The sequence below is a fragment of the Nyctereutes procyonoides genome, unplaced genomic scaffold, assembly GCF_905146905.1.
Source record: "Nyctereutes procyonoides isolate TBG_1078 unplaced genomic scaffold, NYPRO_anot_genome, whole genome shotgun sequence".
Lineage (NCBI taxonomy): Eukaryota > Metazoa > Chordata > Mammalia > Carnivora > Canidae > Nyctereutes > Nyctereutes procyonoides.
The window spans coordinates 14,903,250-14,924,250 of NW_026575131.1; the positions used below are offsets into that span (position 1 = coordinate 14,903,250).

The 21,001-nt window shown below is 35.0% G+C and overlaps 1 protein-coding gene across 9 annotated transcripts in view; it reads right to left on the bottom strand.

Moving 5' to 3' along the window:
- Positions 1-21,001, bottom strand: part of CNTN4 (contactin 4) — a 903,432-nt gene that overhangs the window by 523,909 nt on the left and 358,522 nt on the right. The window contains exon 4 of one of the 9 annotated variants that reach the window (XM_055344755.1): positions 8,148-8,218. The exons of 7 other annotated variants lie outside the window; for them this stretch is intronic. The gene's annotated coding sequence lies outside the window, so the exon portion shown is untranslated. Of the gene's footprint in view, positions 1-8,147; positions 8,219-20,682; positions 20,774-21,001 lie in introns of all 9 variants that reach the window. One more of the 9 variants, XM_055344754.1, reaches the window with a different exon arrangement.

A 21,001-nucleotide genomic window follows, 5' to 3' on the forward strand; every position in this document is an offset into this window, starting at 1 on the left:
TTGAAGCCACAGAGAGTGTAACTGTTGAGAAGGGGGGACTACTGTATTAATTTTAATCTTCTCCAGAGGGAAAAGGAAATCTTTGTTCTTTTGGGATATTTAAAAGAAGAGACAAAATAATTCCGCAGGAAAGCTTCTAAAACGGTTGGGGCTTTCTAATCATAGATTGTTATCAAACTAACAGGAAGATGGAAAGGATGCACAAAAACTTAAGTCCTGTTGGGGGAATTCCTGAAGGAGAGAATGTACAATGAACATAAGCTTCCCTTATTGGTATGGAGGGAAAAAAAATAATGCTTACTGATAAAGCTGCAACATAGATTTTGTTTAATAACAATTAATGTTTAATGAAACTAAGAGCTAAATAAGAAAAGATACCAATCAAGGAACTTATATTTTTCACTCACTATTTTTAAAAATTAATTTGAGAGCTACTTCTATGTCATGTAAACACTGTGTAAAAGAGCTAGCAAGTGGACTTCTAACCTAAATCCTCATATCTACATTGCACCTCACACTAACTTAGATCTTAGGTCTCCTGTGTGTATAACCCTCTAAGATAAGAAAACATCAATTACATACTTTTCTGACTTTGTGCCAATGCATTTTCCTTCTTCTTTAAAATGAAAAGAATTTCAAGTCAATAAATTATCTATTATGTTTTTCATAAACACATGGTGACTTCCTTTTCAGATTACTGAACATAAGACAGGAAACAATATCCAAAAGTAGACTTCAAGGTAGAGTATTTTCTATAAAACATCCGACTGTTGATAATTCTCTTCCATATCAATGCCCAAGTGATTATTTCAGAGTAATTTAAAAATAGATTATATGTTTCAGCAAAATCTCCTGTTTGTTTTCTGGCCTACTAATAGCCTTTTATTAAGCAGCTGTTCCTACTGAGTTTACTGTCTTCTTGCTCGAATGGCCATAGCCCCTGATATCTCAGCATTTTCACACAGCTCATTAGATGTAGCACAGTTTAGAACACAGTGATGGAAATTAGTACTTCCCAAAGGATTAGAACTAAAATAAACCAATCCTGATATTGGTCTAACCATCAATGATTCCTCCCCCAAAAGGCTGAGTGCTGAGTATCTCTTTGCTTTTGTATTTTTACTTTACTAGAGGTTCAAAAACTATATTTTATTTATAAAGAATTCGAAAGGTAAACCATAGAGCTTAAGTGTTAAAAATATGGGTCTTGGGCAGCCCGGGTGGCTCAGCGGTTTAGCACCACCTTCAGCCCAGGGCGTGATCTTGGAGACCCAGGATCAAGTCCCATGTCAGGCTCCCTGCATGGAGCCTGCTTCTCCCTCTGCCTGTGTCTCTGCCTCTCTCTGTTTCTCTCTCTCTCTGTTTCTCTCATGAATAAATAAATAAAATCTTTAAAAAAATATATGGGTCCTGAATCCTGACTGCTTCCTAACATAATGTGCCACTCACTAACTATTTAACTAAGGCTAAGACTCAGGTCAGCATGTGCAAACTAGGATAAAAAAAAAAAAACTCTTTAGTAGGGTCGTTATAAGTATCAAATGGGATAATATATATGAGGCACTTATCACAGATCTTATAACATTATAAGTGCTGAATTTTATCTTACACATAATATAATTATAAATAATAATTATTACTATCATCATTATGTGAACATAAAGCAAGGAATATCCAGATGAGTACTCCTCCAATATCTACTAAAACATAACATATTATTTATATGTGGAATCTCCATTTTGACCTGAATTACCTCCAAGATATTCTGGGAATTCTTTTCTTATAGGTAAACACATCCTATAAAGGTAATAAGTATTTTAGAAGCCAGTTGCTTATACCTCTTTAGCCTGCCTAAGAAAGCCAGCTTGTGCCAAACTTTGCAATTTTTTTTAATTAAATTTCATCTTATTGGCACAAGCTCAGCTTTTAAGGCTGTCAACAAAATTCCCAATCTTGATTCTGGGTTCTATTCTATTAGTTATCCCTCTCAGCTGTGTCATTCATAAACTTGAAAGTGTGTCTCTATCCAAAAAGTTGATAAATATTGATGAAGCCCAGCTAAGTACAGGGTCCTATGGCATATCCCCAGAATCTCTCACTTTAAGTAATGCAGACGATAAAGACTCAGCTGTGGATACTAAAAACTAATAAAAATAATAAAAAGATCTTAATAATGATTGACTATGCTAAATTCTATTTTTAGGTTTCTTTTTTAACAGTTTATTGAGGTATTAATTTGTATAGCATAAAATTTACCTGTTTTAACTACACAATTCAATAGTTTTTAATATATTTAAAGAACTGCACAATCATTCCCACAATCTAACTTTAGATTATTTCTATTATCTCAAAGAGATCTTTTTGTGCCCATTTTTAATCATTTCTCATGCTCAACACTGGTCCCAGGCAACCACTAATCTTCTTTCTGTGTATATTAGCCTTGTCTTCCCCTATCATATAAATAGAAGCATTCAATACGTTTGAGTCCTTTCATTTAGCATAGTGTTTGTGAGGTGCATCTATGTTGTAGGGTATATTAATAGTCTCTTACTTTTTACTGAATTTTTTACCATGAATTTTATACCATTGTATGGGTACAATATACATATATTACCCCATCTTAACACTTAACAACAATTGTACCTGGTGGATGCAACACATCTGCATGTCTATAGCAAAGATGAAAAATCTGAGGGTTGGAGAAACTAAGAAATTTACTCAAAGATTAAGTTTGCTGTGGGAAAGCCAAAATCTGAGCCCAGATGGTCTAACTCTACTCCAGTATATTTAACCTATCCTACCTTCAGTTTCAGGAGAATGCTTAAGCATTTCAGAGAGCCCATGCCTACAATAATCACCTAAACCACTCATTATTATCCATATTTTCCAAAAGGATGTCATTAAAATTTCTGTTCTGCACCTTGCTGAATGACAGCTGTACTATCCAAAAGCAATACTCTGGGGTCCCCTGGGTGGCTCAGTCAGTTGAGTATCCAACTCTCTGTTTCCCCTAGGGTCCTGAGTCAGAGCTCAGCTTAGGACTTCGTATTCAGCAAGGAGTCTCCTTGAAGATTTTCTCCCTGCCCCTCCTTTCCCTTTCTTTCTTTCTCTGAAAGAAAGAAAGAAAGAAAGAAAGAAAGAAAGAAAGAAAGAAAGAAAGAAAGAAAAGAAAGAAAAATCCTCCAGTGTACCAGTCACAAACATAAAAGGAGATTGATTTTGTGTGATTTACTTGGAATAAATCAAGACCGATTCTCAAGCCATTTAATACCTGTGTCTTACAAACTTAGATTTTGTGGGGATTTGGAAAAGACTCTAAAAGTACAATTACAAATAGGTCTTCAAGAACACCTTTAATACATTTTGTACTCAAAAAAGTGAATTTCACCTGTAACTACTTGAAATATTAAACAACAACAACAATCCACTTGATTCATTTTGAATAGCATTCAAGTTTAGGGCAGTAAGTCAGATAATCAGATTGCTCAGATTTAAACAGTAGTGCAATTTTAGACAAGTTACTTAACCACCCTATGACTCAGTTTTCCATTCTTTGAAATGGAAATAAAAATAGTACCTATATGACAGTGTTGTTTGGAGGAGTAAGTTAACACCAGCAAAGCACTTAAAATTAGGTATCGGGGCACCTAGTTGCCTCAGTCAGGTAAACATCGGCCTTAGGATTAAGTCATGATCCCAGGGTCTCAGTACTGAGCCCTGCATCAAGCTCCCTGCTTAGCGCGGAGGGGGCTTCTCCCTCAATACCTCCACTAGCTCATGCTCTCTATCTTATATAAATAAATAAAATCTTTATTTTTTTAATTAGGTATCATTATTGCTATTTTTACATTATCATTACTACTACAGGTAGAGAAGTAACATCCTGAACCACAAACAGGTTAAGAGTGGCAATTAAACAACCAAACAAAAATAGATAACAATAAAAAAGAACTGGCATGGGAAAGAGAGAAGGGAACGTATGTGGGAAGATTTCAATATCTGTGCATTACCATTTGTCGTATTTTAAAATAAAACAATGTAAAAATGCCCCTAGAGATAAAAGTGTACTGTTTCCATCAAAACTAAACTGTGAATCCATGTTTCATTTGTGTTCTTGAGCTCACCAAATCCTCTTCCACATAGTGATGTGACACTGAAGCCACACCTTTACCCTCTAGAGTCGGGATACCTAAGAACTCCAGTTTATAAAAGGGATATTAACTTTGGTGCATGAGAGGTTAGTGATTTCATTTAAAGAACTCAGTAAAATAAATGGCATCTTTTTCTTCTTTGAACTCACTCCTTTCTCAAAATGATAGTAGTTATCTAAAAGAACACCATAGTGTTCCAATAAAAAATTGTATTTTCCACTATACATTCAACTTTAAGACTTTTTCTGTCCATTTTGTATCTGTTAAATTTAAAAAAAAAGAATTTAAAATTATGACAAGACCCCAGCTCATGGGGAAATATTTGGTAAAATGTTTCAAATACCATAAATGTCACAGGTTTTTATTTTTAAGCAATTTAGTCTAAAGTAAAATATTTATCTCTCAAAAAGAAAAACTACTTACATGAAAATATTAAATGCATTATACTATTTAAAAGAGAAAACACTGAAAATAATCTAACTGTCCAAAAAGTAATAAAGGCATTTTGAAGCAAATTCCATTGTCATTGCTGGATAGAATATTGTGTAGCCATTAAAAGTAATTACACTGCCCATGTTGTAAACTTACGGTGAAATATTAATGTTAAAACCAAAAACAGAAACTATCCTAGCTATGGAGACAATTGTAAAATTATGTATTCATGTGGTTAAGGGTTAGAAGGCAACATAGAAAAATGAGAACAGTTGATTTGTTCTGATTATATTAAATAATGGGCTTCTTATGTGTCTTGTCCTAAAGCAGACTGTGCTAAACACAGTCTCCTCCTTAATTGGGTGTGAGGCTGATGGTTATTTTGCTTTAGATTTCCTGTTATGATGATGATGATTATCATCACCATCATCATCATTGTATGGTGCAGGGTTAAGTTTTTCTGTTTCAGATTTTGTTTTGTTTTGTTTTTGTTTTTGAGAGAGACAGTATGTATGTGGCAGTAGGGGGTGGGGAAGAGGAGGGGCAGAGGGAGACGAATCTTAAGCAGACCCCACACCCAGCCCACAGTACTATACAGGGTACAATTCCATGATCCTTAGATCACAACCCTGAGATCAGGACTTGAGCCAAAATCAATAGTCTTAAGTGACCATTAACTGACTGAGCCACCCAGAGACCCCAAGGTTAAATATTTTTAATATAAATCCTTATGAGTAATTTTCTTATGGCCAATTTCTAAGAAGATTAATTCCTCATTTTATAATGTAACTCAATTTAAAAAGCTTTGATTCAAGGAAAATTATAGATACATTTATTCTGTTGGGGGTGCGTGTCTATTTCAAATAAAATAAACATTTTAATTAATACATTTATTAATCCAAAATTTATAGATTCCTTGCAAAGTTCCAGGCACCAAGCTACATGCCCCCAATAGGAGACTGAGCAAGAAACACAAGTATAGAGTCTGCAAGATGGAGACAAATAAATATATCCTTAGAATATATCTGATAAAATGCTATGCCAAGGGAAGCCCTATGTTTAAAGAATGGAATAGAAAATGAACCAAACAAATCAAGTTGGGAAGGGAGAGGAGAAGATACCCTGGTATACAGTCCCAGAGGAAGGAATGCCAGTATATGAACTAGATTGGGAACCGGAATTAAGTAAGTAGTGGTTAGTAAAGTAAGATTACTCAGTTACCTAGTAACTTACTGGCTTGTGATAGGGACCAAAGATAAGGGAGGACATTAATCTTCAAAGCACTGCTCCCCAAATTAACTTTATAAGATAATGAAAGTGTTTTAAAATCTGTGCCATCCAATAGGGTAGCCACTAGCCTCTAGTGACCATTAAGTATCTGACATAAAATCAGTGTAATTTTGGAACTGAAATTTTAATTTCATTTGATTCTACCCAGTTTAAGTAGTTACAAGTGGCTAGTGATGACATTATTGGAGAATACAGCTTTGTTGTAATTAAGTAAGTTCACTATGGCAAGAGCCAAGTGTGGGGCAGTAGAGAGGGAGCAAAGTGGCAAGAGGTAAGGCAGGTAGAGTCCAGATGATGCATGGATGTGTGTACTGTGTTATGTGGCATATGCCGACACTATACACAGGAGTATGAGCAGTCATCCACAGAAGCCAGTCAGCAAGGCACTTACAAACCAAGAAACCTGCCTCCCCTGTCCACCTTTAAATGATATGTTGGATTTTGTAGACTGAAACGAAGTCAAGCTTGCCTACTTAATACAGTGAAATGTGAGGAGTCATGTGGGGTGTGGAACGGAGGAAAGGAAAGGTATTTTGTGTTTCTTGTCTATGCATTTCGGAGATTCCATGCAGTTAGAAATTTTCATTTCTCTTATAATGATGTCCAAAACAAAAAATAATGCACTGATTTTGAGCTTCTGGTCTCCTGGCTCATTCCTGTTATGTAATGGCAACATATAACCAAGAAAATGTAGTGATTTCATGATCAAGCCTGCACTGCAGAAAAAAATTCTATTAAATGAAATTGAGGAAGCCATACTCGAGGTAAGAAAACTAGTCAGGATGCTATCTATCATAAAATGGTGCTGTATTGGGGATAAATCAAGCAGCTACAGTCAAGTATTTGCTAGATGTAATAGATGGGACAGGAGAATAGATTGAATGTACATAGAGAACTGGTAGAGTGGTCAAAAGTGATACTCTTGTTCTAATTTGGCTAGAGTCGATGGTGGTACAACTGGTAGAGATGGATAAATAAGAAAACATAGTAGACTAAAAGGAGATAATTCCACCAACATTGGGTCTTGATGTTACTTATTAGATGAGTGACTCTAGTCAACTCAGCTTCTTAGAGTTTTATCCTCATCTGCCAAACAAGAAGGCTGGAGATGACTGGCGAGATTTGTTCCACCTGATTTTAGGAGTACACTTCCAAACACACTTACTCTTACTATCAAACACTTGTATCAAAGAGGACTTGTTTCTCAAAACTATTTATCATTGAAAAATAATAGTATGTGTCATGTCTCTTTATTTGATCTCAATTTTGACTGTGGATGGGACTCAATGATTCCATTTTTTGGTAATCTGATCTGCTAAATTATATAGCTAAGCTACAGACATACACACAAGTCCTGGAGTACATTCTTAAGTGTGACAATACATAACATTATGCTTTATGATAAATCACAGACATGTCAGAAACAAGAAATAACAAAGCATATTTATTGTCAACATCCTCCCTTATTAGCAATGTTTTTGAAATTCTGCATTTATTCCTCCTTATTTTTCCTTAAGTACAGATAATAGTGCCTACTTTGATTAAAGCATGTTTCGAATCAAGTAAAACTGTTCCAAATTAATTTTCAAACAGATACTTATTAGTTCAAAGTTTTCAGAAGACTGCTACTTTTAGATCCCATCTGAACAACATCCTTTGTCACTTATCTCAAGAGAATAAGTTTTAGAAATGAAATTATAGAAGCAGGAAACATACATGTACATGAACAAATGTGTGGACCTGCTCCTAAAAGCTGGATAAATGACTATTGGGTGATGCTAATTTTTTTTTTTAATTTGGAAACTTTCAGGCTTAACTTGAAATTCTGGACTGAAGATGCTCAGAATGAGCCCTCCAGAAACAGAAAATATAATGAAGGAATCTGTGACTTTTTTTCCGCATCACAAGAAGGACAAGCCAGATAAGTAATTAAACACAAGGATATAGAATACATCTGTCAATAGCTCTGTCAGTGCAAGCTCACTGGGTTTGAATTTTCAACTCTACTACTTATTAATGGTCAGTCTTGGGACAATTGCCTAGCCTTATGGAATCTCATCCACCTCATTGTCAATAGGAATAATAGGTAGAATCCATCTGATTACATTGTTGGGAACATTATCATTCTCTCTTTATAATATTATTTATGAATAGATTTTGTTACATATTTTTGTGACTTCAATCAATTGCTGCCATTATTCTTATTAATGTTCATACTGCCCCATTTTAGGTTAATGGGGAGCCCTGTAAGTTGGCTCTGTGTCCTGTCCTTACCATGTTTGTCTTTAACAGCAGCTTCCTGGTGTTCTGGCATGGTAAGCAATGTGGTTTCTTTTGTACATTTTCTAGAAGAAAGGAATATACATTTGCCTTGTTCACTGATATATACTAGTGCTCAACAAACATTCTTTAGATATAAGTCAATTAAATAGCACTTAACAACTATTCAATAAGAGTCATCGATTATTATTTGTCATTGTATAAGAATTACTTCCTCATGAACCTGACTATGGGGTTCTTTCAGTACAATTAATCTAATCAATTCCTGAGGACCTACAGTCTGCACCCCACCCCTTGTCAATCACATATATTTTAGTTGCCTGTATGTAAGTACTATTAACAAGTACAATTATCTTACAAGGAACATGGAAAGAATGTGAAAGGATTAAAATAGGCAATCTATGTCATCTAAAATATTTTCTCATTCTTTCTATATCATCTTCCTTATATTAGAATTAGGGGATTCTAATGTCAAATTTGTTTCTGGGAGAAATCTTGTATTTCTTCCTCAGTGGGACATGTTTAAATCTTCACTTTCACTTTATTTGTTGCTTTCATGTCACATGTCAAAGCCCTATGTGGTCTCTGACTTCCTTTCTTTTTCAACTTTATCTCAAATAGAAATTTAGCTTTTATAACATAACCACCTTTATTGACTCTATCATTTCCAAAATAGTTTCATTTATCATTTAAGTAAAACACGCTCTTAATTTATTTGTTGAATGGCTGAGGAGAAACTTTTAAACTTAATATTCTTTCCGTTATTCAAATTTTAAGTAGCTAAAGAAATTCTCCACACTTGGTATCAACATTACACAAAACACATTTTATGCTACATCTGAGTTTTTTAACTAGGTCTCCAAATGTGTGTTGTGGTTTTGCCTAAAATGAGTCATTATATAAATGTTCTCAGAAGGTAAAATCCAAGATTTTTATACAAGATCCATGTAACGTTAATGAAAAGTTCATTGGCAAATGATTTTGACGCCATGGCCTACTAATGCTTAGAACACTTAGATAAGAGATTTCTTAATTCGCCATGTTGGCACAAGGCACAATCACCTGGTTTTGGAATATTATGAACCATTAAACCTCTGGAGAGACAGATGGCCTCCAACTGAACAAAGTTTGGTGATTTACAAGTTTAACATTTATAGAGGACAATCACAAGATTAAACAATCATTATTCCTAAAACTAGTCATTTCAGAAGGGAAATGCTAATTTTTCCTGATTAAAGAGAGAAAACACAGATGTCATTCACTTCTAAGAAAAAAAAGTTACTCCTCTAGCTCTAGAGAATGTATCATTTAGGGAGCACAAAGTAAGAGAATGGGAAGCAGAAAGCTAGCTCTCTACTAATCTTCCTTCTCTCCTCATAAAGGAGAGATTTTTGTTTATTTTTCTTTGAATATATCTAGCAAATTAACGTTATTTATGCTCTTCATTCTGCTTCCCCAGTCTTCCCACTTAGGATTTTTTTTTTTCCAGGTCTTCCTGAATAAATCCAGTGTCTTGGTCTCTAAAAACAAATCCTGTTTCTGTCAATAACAAATGTATAGCTCTGTGAAAATTACAATTAGTCTCTAGAACTTATTTTTTCTTTTTTTAAAAGGTTTTATTTATTTATTCATGAGAGACACAGAGAGAGAGAAAGAGGCAGAGACACAGGCAGAGGGAGAAGCAGACTCCACTCCACGCAGGGAGCCTGAAGTGGGACTCTATCCCCGGTCTCCAGAATCAGGCCCTGGGTTGAAGGGGGCGCTAAACCTGTGAGCTACCCAGGCTGCCCACTAGGACTTACTTTGAGACTTCTCTTTACTTATATGTAAGATGAAAAAACTAGATACCTTCTTCAAGGTCAAATATTCTCTAACTTTTTAGTCTTTGGTTCACAATGTCTGTACCTCTTATGAATTCCTAGAACTCTTCTTACTAGTGTCATATTCACTTAACAAAAGTGATTTCAACCGACAATGTATAATGAGTCTTACATGCATGTTAGCATTCATATACATGTGCCATCCTTTCCCCTGCAAAAGTGGCAGTGCCTTGAGGGCAAAGACTGAATTTTCCTTCTTTGTATTTCTCAAAGCATCCAGCCTGGAACCCTACACTTGTTAGGTGCCTCCTAAATACTTGTCCATTAATTTGCTGATAAACTCTGTAAACTTTCCTCAGTTCTACTTGAGAGGCTTTGCAAATAGGAATGGTCCTAATGTTGTATATATTCCTAAAAAGAGAGAAGATCAAGTCTGCTTTTATCACAAGCTTAAGTGGACATGAAGTAACATTTTTTTCTTACGGGCAAAGCTGTTATAATAGAGTCCTTCAGAAGAACATAACACAGAGAAATAGAGATTGAGCTACAGTATCTGCTGGCCTCTCACAGCAGCAGAACAAGAGTGTTAAAAAAAGTCACAATATTAAGACAGGATCAGAAATGAGAGTAGATGTGAAGCTAAGAGGAGCATTTACAACCTACTTCAGAATCCGCAGGAGTTTGGAGATGAAATATGGAATCAAAAAAGTTATAAGCAGTATAATTTTATCAATAAAGAAAAGACAGTGTTGAAAAGATAACCACCCAACAATCATGTTTTCTAAAAATAAGCAACATACAGTTAATCATAAAAAACATTTTATACTCCTTTGAAAAGAAATGCCACTCCCACATGTATACTTACACTGGTGAATAATTGTATAAGAACATTTCTTTCAAAGATTTTCAGTCAAAAATTTCATCCTAAAAAGCACCTGTACTTCCTTTCACTAGGTGAATAGGTACATTTTAGATGAGTACACACAGACAGTGAAAACTTATTTAATTTTTTCACTAAGACATTAGGAAGTAAATTCTCACAAGAGTCAGGAATTCAAACATTGATTTTTCTACTAAGCCTATCAGCCAACAGATATGAAATGATGGATCAAGAAAATGGAAGGTCTATTTTTCTATTCATTCAAAAGGTATATACAGCTTCTAAAAACTGAAAAAGTGGTTAAAAAATGGGCATTATCTCCAAGGCATGGATTGTGTATTCTGATAAATCCCAAAATAAAGTTATAATCTGAACCAGTGTTAGAAGATTCCTCCAACTGTGTAACAGATAAAAAAAGTAAAAGACTATTGAGAATTATCTGGTGCACTCTTTCTGTTACAATGTATTCTAAAAATTTCATAAAGGATGCAAAGTCCACAGAACTGGGAGCAGATTAAGTAATAAATAAAGCATCATATTCAGTTATACCACTGTTAGAATTAACATGGTTAGAATGAGCACCTGCCAGAAAATCAAAAGATCATTCAAAGGATTTTCCTGACTTTGTCACTTCCTTAATAAAATCATTCACTGTTCTCTTAGTCTGAATAGTTCCAACTTTATTTTTTTTAATTTTTATTTATTTATGATAGTCACATAGAATGAGAGAGAGAGGGGCAGAGACACAGGCAGAGGGAGAAGCAGGCTCCATGCACCGGGAGCCCTACGTGGGATTCGATCCTGGGTCTCCAGGATCGCGCCCTGGGCCAAAGGCAGGCGCTAAACTGCTGCACCACCCAGGGATCCCTAGTTCCAACTTTAAAAGTAGAATATTAAAAATAATTGCCATATTTAAGAGGCAAAGAACTAAGTAGTTATTAACATGTTGGAATATTTTAGGAATGACATTTCTCAAATTCATAAAAAAAAGTAAAACTTGGTTAACTCATCAAGATTTGTGGAAAATTATCACAGTAAAGAGAGACACGGGAAAAAAAAAAAAAGAGAGACACGGGTAGTTGGTTAGCTGACTGCCAGCCTATCCTTTTTTGTGACAAAAGAACTGTTTCTCTTCAGAGTAGCAATGAATTTCAGTCATAATAGTGAACTATGATTAGGGTAGGTCAATTATAGCAATCTTAGCTCTCTTTGCCAGATTTTAAATTGTCACATGAGCAAGTTTAACCAAAGAAATATAAAGTTAAAGAAGTTCTTATAAGGGAAGGGTGTTTCTGAGAAAACATTCCCTTTTTAATAAAAATGACAGGACCAGGAGAGAGCTTAAGGATTCATCCCCTGCCACACTTTTTCCCCTACTTCTAACACCAAAATGATTTTAAAGTAATGACAGCCATGTTGAGATCATCCATTGAGATGTATGACATCTAATGGCCAATACACAAAGGAGAGCAGAGAGGATAAAAAGAACCAGCCTATGTCACTGCTGACATAATGAACCTCTGAATTAAAATTAGATCCACCTAACCTACATTCTCCCAAACAAATGAGAATAAAATACTGTTTAAGACAAATATTCTGCAGCCTAACACATTTCTAAATGATAGATATGGCCCTCCCTGAAGAATCCATTCAGAAGAGCTCACCTTTTATAAAAGTCTGCATTCTTTAATGTAATATAACCCATCCCTAAGGTGACACCCTGGTGGCCTGCTCTAACAATCTGCTATCTCATATGCATGTGATATCCTTTTCCTTTTCTATGCATAGAAAAGAAGTCACAGACCCCAAATCTGATATGCCCTCTGCTCTAGAAATATACTGATAATATGCAACATGAAAATATATAGTTTCATGGAGACTTGGGGAGCTTTCTGAAAACCATCCATGAATTCTTGGTATGGTCTTCAGAGAGTTCCAACTATAAGAATCCTGGATTCAGATGATTTGGTATTTTTTATTCTTAAATTTTTAAAACTTCAGTTCTACTTGAAGAGCATTTATAAGTAAAATAAAATGCCAGCTTCAGCCTTATTTACAGAATTCCTTGTGATCCAGTTTCTTAAGGAAGGGGCTCAAATAAATAAAAAATCTTAAAGAAAAAAAAGGCACCTGGGTGGCTCAGTTGGTTAAGTGTCTGCCTTCAGCTCAGGTCATGATCCCATGACCCTGGGATCGAGCCCCATGTCAGGATCCCTACTCAGCAGGTAGTCTGCTTCTCCCTCTCCCTCTTCTGCTCCCCAGGCTTGTGTTCTCTCTCTCTCTCTCTTCTCTCAAATGAATAATATCTTTTTTTTTAATAAAAAAATCTTTTTGAAAAAGGGAAGGGGCTCATTTGATAACAAGCAGCAAAGTAAGGGAAATATCTCTGGACTAGGACTCAGGAGAGATTGGGTCTGGGCATGACTCTATCACCATGTGCAGACTGACCACTGACATTTTGGGCTTCTGGCCCCTCATGTGTAAAGTAGGAAATATGATACCCATTCATGAAACCTTTTTGAAGCTATAATGGGGTAATATATGGGTACTGTCTGAATAGCAAATTATAGGTAGAGTTTTCACCAGCGGGTATAATAATCTCTACATAAAGGAGAAACCAGGACACTGCAAGACCTAATTGTGGTCTGTCTCTGTTCTATCTGATTTTGGTTAAAAAAGATGATTCTAGGGGCATCTGGGTGGCTCAGTCAGTTAAGCATCTGACTCTTGATTTCAGCTCAGGTCATGATCTCAGGGATGTGAGAATGAGTCCTGCATCCATTTCTACACTGGGCATTGGAGACTACTTGGGTTCTCTCTTCTCACTCTCCCACTTGCATAAGCTCTCTCTCTCTCAAAAAACAGACAAACAAAAAAAGAGGGGCGCTTGGGTGGCTCAGTGATTGAGCATCTGCTTTCAACTAAGGGCATGATCCTGGGGTCCTAGGGTGGAGTTCTGGATTGCGCTCCCTGCAGGGAGCCTGCTTCTCCCTCTGCCTATGTCTCTGCCCCTCTCTCTGTGTCCCTCATGAATAAATGAAGAAAATCTTTAAAAAAAATAATAAAAAGAAAAGAAAAAAGGTGATTCTGTTCTATCTAAAAGATTTATTTATTTATTAAGTAATTACTGGTAATAAATAATAAGTCATTATTTACTACTGTACTATTGATTACCAGGAATTCCACCTTTACCTATGCTATTTTATATTATCATCACCAGCCAGATCCTATTACCTACACTGAAGGTGACAGTGGCTCAAAGACATTAACCAACTCATAAAAGTCACACAAACTTAAGTAGAGAGGCTAGAACATGGTCACAAGACTATTCCACAATGAAATCTTTCTCTTGATACTATGTTAAAATGCATTTGACACATAGTATTCAATTTCACTATAACCTAGCTAAAAAAATATGTTGGAGATGGTAGGAGAGTGGAGTTGTAACTGTCCAAAGGCAAATATAATTAGCATTTATAGTTTTCTAGGTATTGAACCTAGAGGCCAAACAACAGAAAGGGCAGATAATGAGGCTAGCTGGACTCTAAATTTAGGACTCAGCAAGTAAATGTATTAGCAAAACTGTGCCAATTTAGGAATCTTATCAATATTCATACACTTGGTATTTCTGGTAGCTAAGGCCTGACCAGGAATTTTTTTCTCAAAAAATAGCATAACTTTAATCTTTCATCTGATGGAAAAAATACATATCATTGATACTGTAAGACTTTTTAAATGAGGCAAGACTGGCATCTATTCCATATGTGAATACTAAAATTAGATCAGGACTGAGAGCTTTGGCAGCTGGAAATGAAAAAAAATTTTTTTTTAAACAAAAAGATTTAGGGCTTTGTTAAAAGAACAAAGGGACCTACACTTTCTCCCATAATAAACATAACAGCTGGAATGAAAATAGTTAACCTTTCCTGTTATTAAAATAATTAACATATAAATACTATTTAGCTCATTTAATATGCTCATTTTTGGTAGAGTCTTGCATTAAGTAAATAAGTTAATTTTGAAACATAACACATGTCAAAGCAACCCAGCTTTCACAAGGAAACAATAGTCAAAATGCGTGTATAATGCCCTTCTAAAATGACCAGTTACAGCTGTGAAAGGCAATGCCAGAAGCAATGTTCAGAGATACCATAGCAACAAGAGTCTTTCTGCTACAGCAGCAAACTCACAATCACAAACTGAAAGAAGAAATCATTTCAGATCTTTAAACAATCTACTGTAAAAAATTAATATAATCTTCTTTCCTCCAATGAAAATGTCTTCGTTCATTGAATTTCCAAATTTTACTTAGTGCTTTAAGCATTCTTTCCATAGTTCCTGTACATCTTGTTGAAAGGTAAAAATAAAAGTTGAGAGCAATAGCAAACACTTAGTTTTATTTCACATATGCAAACTTTTGTCCCAACAAAACAGTTTTAGGTGTTTGAGGATTGTTAGAATATATTTGTTTGACAATCATTTTACCTTTTGTATCAAGTACTCAAAGTTAAGTTCTCTTATAATTCCCTCTGATGGCCTTAATATTTCAACAAAATGATGCATCCTAATATGAATGCCCATTTTAAATGATCAAGATACACCTGCAGTAATTACCACAGTGAGATTAGTGAGGCCATCCTATGCTCTGATGGTTTAGTGTATTGGTTTAGTGTACTGAAGTGTATGTAATAGATTGAATTCCCTGATATATCTGACAGACCACCAATTACAAAGTACTTGCACACTTGATACTTTTGACCTTGCTCATAACAATGTGAATACATGTGGCAAGTCACTTTCAAATAACAACAATGAAATTTTCCATCCAAAACTTACCAATTATGAATTGCATACTTCATTTTAGGTGAAATATTCCTGATCAAAATGTTGTAAAATTACAACAGTAAACTGAAGACCTACCTAACTTCAATCAGAAAAGAACCAAGACACTATCTGACCAATCCCTAAGCAAAATTTCCAAATTTCCAGTAATAATGATGTTTCAAGTTTAACATCTGCATTGCTAACCTATTAATTTTTTTAAAGAAACCAAATTCAGTACCATGGACATATTTCAAATCTTTGCTGAAATTAAAATGAAAAACTGCAAGTTATTTTTTCTAAATTAATGAATAGTTAATCATTATGGATGCTTGTCTCTTGAAATCCTCATTGAGAAACAAGCCCACAAATTATTAAAATAATCTCAAAAGTAGCAGCTAGTAAGTAAACAAAGACTTTGTAGCAGTTAATGAATAAACAAAGCTTTTGTTGTTGTAATACATGCAGTGGTAAAGTATATAATTTATCTTTTAACCATTTTTACATATAAAATTCAGTGGCATCAAGTCACAGTGTTGTAAAACCATCACCACTATTTATCTCTGTCACTTTTTCATTATTCCTAACAGAAACTCTGTGCCCTATATAGTTTTTATTTTTTATTTTTTTTAAGGAATACAAGTAAGAAAAAACTTGTTTCCCTTTTATCTTAATCTGTTCCAGAATCTAAATTGTGGGGTTTATAAAGTGATTAAAGCCTTAACAGGCAAGTCATTTCTAGATGGTTTACTACTTTAAAAAAAAAAAAAGATTTTATTTATTTATTCATGAGAGACACAGAGAGAGAGAAAGAGGCAGAGACACAGGCAGAAGGAGAAGCAGGCTCCATGCAGGGAGCCCGACATGGGACTCGATCCCTGGTCTCCAGGACCATATCCTGGTCTAGATGGTTTACATCTGGGGGAAGGAGATTTAATAAATGCAGTTGCCACAAAAAAGCCAACAGTCCTGGGATTCTCTGCTGTCTTTAGAAAGAACAAGGAAACAGAATACAGATTAATTCCTTTTCCTCTAGGGCAGTCATTGAATTTGGTCTCCAGGTGACTGCATTCAACCTCAAAATTTGGTAAACACTCCTTGACTGCCTAGAACTGCCCCCTTCCCCCCTCCCTGTCCCTCTTCTCCCTCTCTAATCTCTGCCCCTCCCCTTGACCCTCCCACACATCCCCTACCCCTTCACCCATGTACAATACCTCCTTATGCCTTCCCTTTATTCCTAAACATTCCTTTTAAGACATGCTGAGGAAAGGCAATGGTTCAATTAAAGGGAGTAATAAAAGTTTCAGTCTTAATACAAACCCAAAAGACTAGTTTCTAATGCAACATTTCCCACAATAACATTTAGAAATAATTGATTTTAGGAAGAAGTTAACTATGAATTCTCTTGCTTGCTATATTGACAATTCTGACCAAAAAAGAATAAGGCATGTATATTAAATAGTTTCCTCCAGTGGCAAGTTATGTTTGGCAGAATTCAAACATAATGAATTGCTTTAGGTACATAAAGAAGTAAAATTTTTGACTTCCTGAATATCTCACAAGTAAACTCTGAAATTACCCAAGTATAGAACTTTATGAGAATATTTTCCCAATGACCTGTGGGTTGAAAATCATAGAGTATTTGTTAGAAAATAGATGTCCAGAATATTAAAACATCCCATAGATGCTTTGTATGCATAATCACAATCTCCTTTCTCTGATCCACAGAATAGTGTCTAAGACCTTGCCAACATTTATGCTGCATTTCCCTTATTAGACTATGAACTAATGGAAGTCTATGTGTTATGTACCTTTCATAAACATCAGGCAAAACACACTTAATGATGGAAAAAGAGAAACACTAAGGTCTGGGACAAGAAGACCTCTTGTCTCAGATGATATTCAAACCCATACCTTGAACCTCACTTTAACCAACTCAGTCACAAGACAAAATGAGACAGAAACTACAATAAAACTACTGGTAGCAGCCATGCTTGATTTTAAACCTTTTTATTTCCCCAAATATGTAAGATACCATGCTTACTCGACTGATTTTTTTTGTTTTTGTTTTTAATACAAGCAGATACATATTTTACTTTTATTTTTGATAGCTTTATTTCTAAGGTGATCTCACTCAAGGCTGAAGGATAGTATTAAAAGGTATACTAATGCCTTTCAGAAGGAGAAGAATAAATAAAGTGTGCAAAATTAACTCATATATATATATATATTTCAATACATTCCAAAAAATATATATCAAAGCTCCAGTTACAAAACACCTTAATGTACTAAAAAACTTGAAATACAACAAAACAAAATATACAGCATAATGAGTCCCTGTAGTTTTGACCTTCACTGTAGATCTTTCATTTTCTTTCTCACCTCAGACAAGTTACTTAATTATAGAAGCTATTTCAAGAATAATTAAAAACTCCCCTTTCAGAAGCAGCCAAGTAGTTTATGTGGTCATCTGTAGAAGGTTATAACTTGAATGTATTATTTCTTGGATAGTTAGCCTTTTGGGTAGCCCCCCCCTCCAAAAATGATGGGATCCATTCCTTTTATGACTATTCAGTAGCACCTAGTATTTATTAAATGCCAATAATATGTGTGTCTTATCCAACTATAGAACACAGGTCATCCAAGTCCTAAATCCAGTTTGCCATTTAGAAATTTACATTAAGTATACACGCAGAAACTTTGTTCCCCAATTGAACTTTGAGGTGTTTTTTTTTTTTTTTTAAGATTTACTTATTCACTCATGAGAGACAGAGACAGAGAGACAGAGACACAGGCAGAGGGAGAAGGAGGCTCCATGCAGGGAGCCCGATATGGGACTCGATCCTGGACCCCAGGATCACGCCCTAGGCCGAAAGCAGACGCTCAACCGCTGAACCACCCAGACATCCCGAACTTTGAGTTCTAATAGTACAATAGGGCATTTCTTTTAAAAATAGCTATATGGTGGGACAGTTAATTATAATGTTGAACTTAAAAATCTAAAAGATAAAATTAAACTGACATATCTAGAATGCTACTTGCCTACCTAATGGTTAGGGAAGAGCAATAATGAAGTTGTCCTAAGTGGTTGAGTATAAGTTAGAGACAGTTAACTTCATGTAGCAATTAAAACGTAATGGTCTGAGAAAAAAACGCACACACAACAAAAAACGCTAACTACAGTCAGGGTTGCAAATGTGGCTTCAAAGAAAATTGGACAGGAAAAGGAACAGTTCAAGGTATTCCTTGGAATGGAAGACTAACACAGGCGTTCTCCTGGTTCTATGTCATAAAAATCAGCTTCACACATAAAGACAACACACTTTTCTACCACAGTACTATAGAAATAAACACCCGGAAGCAGAGTTAAACAAAAGGTAATCCATTCCTATTTTAAAAATATCTTTCACAAAAAACAAACACTTTTTATATAAAGGAAAACTGTTCATGCACTGAAAGTTTCTCCTGTACCCTAAGGATGGCTTGTGTTCATTTAACTTTTATTGTATAAATTGCCAGATACTCACAGAAACTTTTATTTCAGTTGAGGCACAAAGGAGATGAAAATTCGGTTTATTTTGTACAATGTGTTGTTATTTCACCAGCATACTCACACTTTAAGGATTTATCAGTATCCTTAAAGCATTAAAAAAACAAAAAACAAAACTGTCAGCCTGTTTAATAGATATTGCCTTCTATTTCTTTAGTTTTATCTTTGTCTTTTCCCTTTTGATGTTTGCATTCAGACAAGACACCTTATTTGTCATCATCTATGACTACAAACAAAGTTACAAAGACATGCGCGGCTAGCAATTTCATTTCTTAAAAGCAAAGAGGAAGAGAATGTTCCCCAAATATAGTTCCATCCTACAAACAGTGATGTGACTAATACAAGCTGAGATGTACTTCAGTGTTAAATGCACACCATATTTCAGAGATTTAGTATGGGAAAAATGTATGAAAGATCTCAATAATTTTTATATTGATTCCATGTTAAAATGGTACTATCTTAGATAAATGGGTTAAATGAAAGAGATTATTAAAATTAACTTCAACTGCTTATTTTTCCTTTTTCCAAGGTGGTTACTAAAACATTTAAAATTGCTTAAATGCCTGGCATTATATTTCTGTTGGACAGGGCACTGTTATAGGTACTGCTATAAATAGTCTGGAAGACATGTGAGAGAAAACAGGGTGTGGTCATGTATAGATAACCATGCAGATTCAAGTGAGTACATTTATAAGAATACTGTATCAACCTGAAAGTGTGAGGAGTCAACAGCAGTACTAATAGCGGATATGTGAACGTGCCAAATGATTTATTTGAGTGTGCCCATTTTATAATCAGACCAATTCTATTGTGTATGTTTTACAGATGAGAAAGCTGAGAACTGAAATAATATTCTGAAAGTAACAGAGCTTATGTGGCAGAATCACGATTCATGTGTAATTCTATGTGACTGTATGTAGACTCTGGGCTCTTACTCGTAAAAGAATATCTCACTCAATAAAGCCTATTACTTAAATAAATAAAGCCAGCCTGCCTTTTGCTGAATGCCCCTATGTTCTATCATACTATTCTTTCCACCTACCATCCAATTCCTCATGCCCATTTGTCTACACATATCCACCTCATCTTTCAAGATGTAGCTATGGTTCTTAACTATGCCATTCTTTGAAATTGCTATAATCAGTATGACCAGCATAAGGGTTCACAGATTTTCATGAGTCAGGTTTGTTAATTCCATCTGACTTCTCAATTTCATGAAGACAGAGGATGTATCTCATTTATTTTGTGGTCTCCAACAAAGCTAGCACCCAGCAAATAAACCTGAATAGTTATTAAATGAAAACACAGTGAAGGAGGGCAGCTGGGTAGGCAGATAGTCCTACGTTTGATTACCTGTATTATAATAAACAACATAAATCCTTGGTAGTAGTAATAAAATTTTCTTTGGCTTGTAAGTTATGACTCTGCCGCTGTAAGTAACATATACACTGGACTTACACCCAATCCTGATTAGCCAGTAACCAAAGAGCAAATTTCCACAGTTCAAGATTTCTGGGTGAAATTCACAGGTATTTACTCTTGGAAACTCCTGTAAGAAATACACAATATAGGTATAAAAATATTTTTATTTCTCTTTTTAATTTTGTCCAAACTTCCTGCCTCAACTGTAACTGAGCTGCACTACTGATAAAAGGCATACGAAATCTGCAAAATAGGTTTGTTTTAATGAAAAGAAAATGCCTAAAACACCAGCTTTCTTCCTTTCCAAAATAACATGTTTTTGAATAACAATGTGGTTACTTTGCTTCAGTGAAGC